At 53.4% G+C, this 7,685-nt stretch overlaps 1 protein-coding gene across 2 annotated transcripts in view; it reads right to left on the reverse strand.

Moving 5' to 3' along the window:
• The window catches only part of RAB37 (RAB37, member RAS oncogene family), a 55,222-nt gene that overhangs the window by 13,010 nt on the left and 34,527 nt on the right, over positions 1-7,685 (reverse strand). The window lies entirely within an intron of this gene.

The raw sequence follows: 7,685 nt of genomic DNA on the forward strand, positions 1-7,685 counted from the left end.
AAAGGCAGGTTTGCAGCTGTTTGTGGGAAACGACGCAATAATTAGTAAATGATGACATGACAACGAGCTCCGTGTTTCAAGGACTCACGACCGTAAACTTCCTTTTGCCTCACCCTGTGCACACACCCACGGGCTGGTACCCGGCTGTGTGTACCGAGCGACTGCACGGGTGGACAGGTCAGTGGCTAAGTGCCCGAGTTTCAGAGTGGACAGGGGACGCCTTTCAAAGGCAAGCCTGCAAGGCTGTTGGAAAGGCTGAGAAGATGCCGACTCCGATGGGCTTGGAAAACCATAAAGACACGAACGTATAGGAATGTGAAAGCCTGAAGACGGTCAGGCCCCTTGTGGGGCGCTGAGGACCGGGGGTGGCTGTCACCAGGCCGCCACGTTTCAGTGCAGAACTTCTGAGATTCCTGCATTCACACTTGGCTTCCAGATTAGTAGGAAGGCATATATGTCAAGGTAGAAGTACAGGACACTCTTGGCTTGATAGTTTTTAAGTTTATTTTATTTAGAACGTTAAGATATGGAGACATTCAGCTTACGGCCTTCATCGATGTCCTGGTTGTGGTGCTCTGAGGTGAGGGATGCGTCTGCCGGAATCCATGGCCTTAGGTGCACCGCGGAGTGTCTCCACTCAACGGCTGCTGGGATTTTCCAGACATCCATTTATTGTTCCACTTATTCAGGCATTCATTGCTTCTTGTATGTGCCCCGACTGGGGATCGAACCTGCAACCTTGTGGTGTATTGGGGTGATGCTCTAATCAGCTGAGCTACCTGGCCAGGACTCGGTTCTCTCTTTTAAACCATCTTGTTTCTGTCTGTGTGTGTGCTTCATCCATTTCCAAAAGGAACTTGAGGTGGTTTTAAACAAAACTCATGTATACGAGAGAGCAGTTAAAGATACTGCCCGAGAACATCTTTCTCCCAAGCAGGAGGCTGGGTCTACTTTTGGGTCTAGATGTCCCAGCAGCTGAGACGAGACGGGAAAGCGGACGGGGTGTGTGGTTCTCGCCGTCCAACGAGGATCAGTGGGTGTTTCCTCCCGGCACGCGAGGCCGAGGAGCCTCTGTTCTGTGGGTTCCTGTATGATGGGTCTTGAGTGACAGAAGCGACGATTGGGACTTTGTAGGAGGTGCAAAGCTTGTCCCGTAGCTTTTGCATCGGCCCGTTGTTAGGAGCAGGGGCCTGACACCAAGTCACACTGTGGTGGAGGCCTCTTCCTGGGGACTGGGCTGACGCTCTCTAAGCACCTTGCTTTCCTGGGATTTCAGGATCCAGAGGGAACATTCGTTGGAAAATCTAAATGAAAGGGGTAGTTACCACGGCGCCCAGGGAGGCTCTGAGTGACCTTCTTCACAGAACAGAAAATTCAGGCGCCATCAAAAAAAAGATTGATACATTGGACTGCGTGGAAATAAAAACGTCTGGTTGACAGAAGATGCCAGAAACAAAACCAAATGGAAAAGCGTAGAAGGAAATACATGCAAGACATACGACAAAGGAGGAATACAACTAGTCACATAAAGAGCTCCCAACAGCAAATCCCAGTAGAAAAATGAACAAAGGCTATGAGTTTGAGTACTGTGTGTGTGTGTGTGTGTGTGTGTGTGGTTAATTTTGTGTCAGGGTGGCCGGGCTTTTGTGCCCAGTTATTCAGCTGAACACTGATCTAGGTGTTGCTGTGCGGGCAACACACACCTGTCCCACAGATGTGGTTACCGGCTATAGTTAGTTGTCTTGCGTGAGTCTTCAGTCCTCTGGGTGGGCCTCCTCCAATTCACGGAAAGACCTTCGCAACAACACTGGAGTTTCCTCGAGGAAGAAGGACTTCTGCCTCGTGCCTGCAGCATCGGCCCCCTCCCTGCAGAGGGTGGGCCTGGCAGCCCCTGCGGTCGAGTCAGCCAGTTCCTTAAACCGCATCGATGTATCGGTCTGTCTGTCCATGGCTCTGTCTCCCACTGGTTCTGCTTCTCTGACTGCTACAATGTAACGTTTAATGGTTTGGTAACAGTTTGAAAATGCTCAGTATTGGCTGACATGTGGGAGGCAGGTGCCCACACGCACCCCACTTGTGGGAGGATGCATGGGGGCAGCCATTTTTGGAGAGCAACTGACAATATCCATCCAAGTTACAAGTGCAAATGCCTTGGATGCGGCCATTCCATGGCTTTGTTCGCACAAGGGCACTAAGACACGTGTCCAAGGGTGCTCACCATCGCGTTGGTGAGAGCCAGGGTTCCGCAGCTGGGACTGGTCAAATGAGCTCCAGAGTGTTCCGCAAAGCAATCCTGGAAGCCGAGGAAAGGCCGGGCGAGGTAGATCTATGTGTGCTGTCTGGGGAAACTGTATCGTTTTGTGCGCGGAGGGGCAGTGAGGCGTGCCTGCGAGGTGAGTTGTGCGCCCTCCCTCGGGGTGAAGCTGCTGGTTTAGTGACACTCATGCTTTTTCCAGGGAGCCTGCAGAGGCTGACCGACCAGTACCTCTGAGGTTCTGGGGGTGGTGAGGTGGGGAATGGAGAGAGGGACGTTAACTGTTCATTTTCTCGCCCTATTTTTTTAACCACTGCTTGCCTTATCTTTTTTTCACATAAAGTGTTAGGGGAAGCAGAGTTTGCCACCCCAAAATATGCTTTTTGGAACATTGATTACTTTATCAATGGAAGCAGGTTATTTTTAAGAAACAAAAGACCTGGAAAGAACCTTGACTCTTTCCCCTGACTGCCCAGAAGAGTTTAAATAGAGGGCCTACTCCAGGCAGGGAGCTGTTATCATGGGTAACTGCAGGCTAGCACGCACTAGGTTGCTAGACAGGCAGGAACCTAGCAAGGCCCGTCTGGCCAAAGTCCACTCCACGCCCCATGGTTAAAGACGGCCCAGCAAACATTTGTTTACCAAATGTTTGCATTTCCCTCTCCGCGTGGATTACCTGCCTGACCTTGGAGGCTGCCCGGCCCCTGTGTCCTCAGCTCCAGGTGGCATGTAAGCCTTAGCTGCCCCCTCTGTCCTGACAGTCTCATGTTCTCACAGAACCCCCAAGGGCACCTATGGAAGAAATTCGGTTCTTTTCTCCTGGTAAGCTGTCTCATGCTAATTTAGTTCTTAGTCCAGCCAGAAGAACTTAAAAAGGTAGGAGGAAAGTTGGTTTTTCTCCCCCAAAGTGTTAACTTGGGGCACTTCACTGAGGGTCTTTTTGGCCACATTCTCTCTCTTTTTAAAAAAATTTTTATTCATTTGTCTTTAGAGGGGAAGGGAAGGAGAGAGGGAGAGAAATATCAATGTATGGTTGCCTCTCGTGAGTCCCCTGCTGGGAACTGGCCTGCAACCCAGGCATGTGCCCTGACTGGGAATCGAACTGCGATCTCTCAGTTCGCAGGCCCACGCTCAATCCATTGAGCTACACCAGCCAGGGTGACCACATTCTCTTTTTATACTTTCCTGCATGAAGAAGCCCCAGTAAATGTAATAGACCAGTTGTGAAGTAAATTCACACATAAGTGAGACTTTATTTTTCCTGGAATAAATTGTTTTTGTACAGAAAAGAATAGCCCTGGCTGTTGTCGCTCAGTGGATCGAGTGCCAGCCTGTGAACTCAAGGGTCGCTGGTTTGATTCCCAGTCAGGGCACATATCTGTGTGTGGGCCGAGTCCCCAGTAGGGGGCGCACGAGAGGCAACCACACATGGATGTTTCTCTCCCCCTTTCTCCCTCTTTTCCCCTCTCTCTAAAAAATAAATAAACACAATCTTTAAAAAAGGAATAAAAGATTAGTAACAAATACACATGCATGTATCTAACAGAGGTCATCTCTGTGTGGCGGGATTAGGGGTGGTTTGAAATGCGTCCTTCGAGTTCTCTGCGTCTCCTTATCCTCCTCCAACACAGCTCACTTTGCAGTTGGGGAACGTCTGCGTGTTGTCGGGTGCGGGGTGCGCTGTGTGAAAACGAGAGGGAGGCCCCTGTTTGGCCTAACTGTTGCTGGACAAACACTCGCTTTCGTTTTTCCAAATACTTCCAGCCCACTAATCACTGCTTCTGGAAAGATCGAACTCCCTGGGCAGACGGAGCCTGGGTCGCAGCTACTCCAATTTGTCTGTTTCGGCAAGGGCCTCACAGCTCAGATTCCCGAGGGGCAGGTGGCGAAGACGGTAGACCCTCTGTTCTGAGAGCCGAAGAGCTCCTTCACCTTCTCACCCTTGTGGGGGCTTAACCCCCTCTTTGGAGACCCGTGTTCGCCCCACAGATAAGCCCTGCCTCCGCCTGGATTCCTGCACAGGAGCTGGGCTGAGAATGATTCCGAGACTGCAGACCGAAGGGGGTTCCACCAGGAAGTGGCAAAGGCTGGTGTTATCAGCTACTGACGTCATGAAATCAGTTTCCAGTTCTGACAACACATTCTCTCACTTCTGGGGAACCTGTTTTAAGAATAGCTGCTGAGTGAACACGCCAATGACAATCAGCTCAAGGGTGCTCCGTCTTATTAACTCTTTGAGGGAAGGCTCCTTCTTCACTGCCAGCCCTGACCAGGACCGGAAGGCAGCTGGCCTCTCTCGCTTCCTCTCCAGCAGGAGGCAGGGTGGTGTGCTCATGCGAGCCGGTCAGGCGCTGGGTCCTGGCCCCGTCAGTTATTCATCCTGTGACCTTGCATCAGTTATTTGCTCTCTGAGCCGTGATTTTTTTTTAATTTTGAAAAGTGGAATTAACATCTCCTTCCCTCTAGACTTGTAGTGAGGATTCAACGAGGCAAACACATAAAATACGAAGGTGAGCACACAGTGGGTAGAAAGAGGAAGTGTGGTCAGGACCCAGGCGAACCGAAAGGGTTCAGGAACCGCGGCCGAGAACAGTTCTGGCTGACTGCCGGTTCTTGGCTGCCAGACAGAGTTTCTTAGCAGAGCTGACGGTGCCAGGGGCAAGAATGCCGGTGAAGAGTCCATTTCCCATCAGTTATTTATTGAGCACCTACTACGTGCCCAATGTGGTTTTAGCTGCTGTAATCCCGAATGGGAGCAACCTAACCAACTGGCCCTTCTAGGGCAGGAGCTCCGTCACCTACGCGCAGACTGGGTTCTGACAACAGGTGATGCGCGGCTTGCAAGCCGACATGGGCTGTGGCGGGCGTGGGGTCACAGTGCCCGGGTGCGCTTCCACCAAGCACACGTGTGAGCTGGCTCTCCGAAGCTGTCAAACCATCCTTCTGGGTGATGTTTATTTATAGGATGCCTTTTCCCAGAATACACAGGGCTGTTGACCATGAAAACCTGTTGAGCCATTGGGACACGAACTCATATAACACATTAGTGACTCTGCTTGATTTGTGAAATGATCGTATAAATCTCAGTGTTGAAAGTAGTTATCTCAGGTGGTGAGATTAGAGACAACAGCAATAGGTGTTCTGTGTCACGTTGCTTATCGTTTTGAACCACAAGCCTCAGGTGGTTCTAGTGGCCCAAGGTCGCTTCTTATCGGAACCTCATCAGAAGGAGCGGTGGGGGGTGGGGGGTGGGGGGCCCCGTGAGGAGCTTCAAGGGAATGTCAGAGGGCAGAGAGCAGCCGGGTGAGCAGGAGCGGGGGCAGCTCCAGCGGCTGAAGGGCTGGCCAGGCTGTGTGGGTCCTTCTCTCCGTTTTCTATTGCCACCATAACACTGCGATGGCCTGTCCTAAACACGGTGGCACAGAGCGAGTTTGGGTTGGTGGGTTCACCTGGGTGGTGCCTCAGGTCTCAGGGGGTGTCCCTGGAGTGTTGGGGGTCGGTGGCTGTCGGCTGGGTCAGCGTGGCTCTGTTCCACGTGTCTCTCAAGCCACCGGCTGGCTAGTGGGTGTGTTCTCAGAGCAGGAGCAGAGGTGAAGGAGAGAGCAAGGGGAAGGGCGGGAGGCCCCTGCAGGCTGAGGTTCAGAGCTGGCGCACCATTACTTCTGCTGTGTTGCCTTGGGAAAGTAGGTCTCAGGTCTGGTTCAGATTCAAGGATGAAGTGGGCAGTGGGGGAGGGGATAGACCCTGTTTATCCAGTGACAACAACTATGGAGTCAAAGGGGGACCATGTGCCACAGCCTGAAGCTTACTCAGTGTTGAGGGCCCCTTTCAGGAAACAGGACCTTCATTATAAATACGAAATTTGACCCAGGGCTCTGAAAGGAGCCTGGTCACGAGAGGGGTGTTGACGCTTCAGCTCCATCCGCCTCAGAACAAGTCCACCTCCTCCTCACCGTGACAAGGGGGTGAGAAGCCTGAGGCCCCCTGAGCAGGGGAGCCACCGTCATGCTGGTGGCTCAGATTCAGAGCCCAGAGAGGAAGCCCCCGGCCTTGGTGCCCAGATTCAGGCCACCGTCCACTCGGGGCCCGGCGGAGTCTGGCTGAACACCGTCTCCGGCTGCTCCTCCGTGGAGAGGCCGAGTGCCTGTGTTTAGACTTTGGTTTCTGTAAGTCTCAGGTGGGCCTTGCAACTGACTCCCCCGAGTGGGGGAGACCCAGGGGAGGCCCCCCACACATGAGGGCCTGCACCAAGAGCAGGTGGGCTCCGACAACCGACTGCCTGCCGTTTGCAAGGCCGCAGTGTCTGTGAAAACGAGCTTGTGCATTTCTCTGTGTTTTGTAAACGGGAGAAAAACGTGTCAACAACTCCGCATATGCACACACACACAATGCACACACATGCACATGCAGGTGCATCGGGGCAGGAGGAACCTCAGGTGAGCAGGCTCAGTCCCCTCTTTTACAGAGGGAACCTGGAAGCTCGGGGAAGCCAATGGCCCAGCTCAAACTGGGGCCTCAGGGGATCTTTGGGGACACAGGGCCCCCAGAACAGCCCGACTCCCCCATGGCCCCCAGAGGCACCTATATAGAGGAAGTCTTGCCACCGCTTAGAGACAACCAGAGAATTCTCTGTCTCTGAGTCAAAGGGCAACTTCCCCCGGGGAGGCTGGGCCTGGGAAAGCCCAGGATCAGAGGGTGGGGCCTCAGGCAGCTCAGAGGCTGTCTGCTTCCCACCCTCCGTGCCCAAGGAAGGAAAGGTTACCCCAGGACCCCTTGTTTTTTTCAGGACTGTCATTTTCCCTGGAAGCCAGACACTGCCCCTATTTACAGAAGGCCCTGGGTGGAGGGTGGGCTTACCCAGCACTGGGGGCCCCGGGGCTGCCCGGGCTCCCAGCTGGGATAGTTGATCTGGCAAAGGGAAGGAGGGCTCTGGCCACACCCTGGAAAAGCCCTGGCTTATCAGCAGCTGTGTTTTCCTGTCCAAATAGCCCTCCGGCTCTCGAATTCGTTCCCGATTAGGGTACGAGGGGCTCAGGGCCCTCCTTGGGACGCGGTTGCTCCTCTAGGTGTCACAGGAGGCGTATGACCCACAGCAAAAGTGGCTCCAGGAGTGAGACAAGAGAGAGGCTCTATCTTTTCCTGACACCTGCGCCCCACCCCTGAGGGCTTGCAGGGGTCCTGAGGGAGGAGGGAGACAGGGGGTGGGCACAGAGGTGCCTGAAAATGGGGTAAGACCCTCAGAGCTGGTGCTTTCCTCCTCCTACCGAGGCAGAAAGATTTTGTAAGGTGGGGGTTGGTGAGGAGTGAGGGATACGGAGCCCTTGGCCTCACTGACAAGCTTCTGGAAGGTTCAGGCTGGGGTTGCCTCTCACCTGGAGGGCTGGTCACAGCAATAAGGGTTTCTGGTCTCTTCCTAGGATAGAGGCTGCGT

The sequence above is a fragment of the Sturnira hondurensis genome, unplaced genomic scaffold (genome assembly GCF_014824575.4).
Source record: "Sturnira hondurensis isolate 20B ecotype Veracruz unplaced genomic scaffold, ASM1482457v3 Scaffold0001221, whole genome shotgun sequence".
NCBI lineage: Eukaryota > Metazoa > Chordata > Mammalia > Chiroptera > Phyllostomidae > Sturnira > Sturnira hondurensis.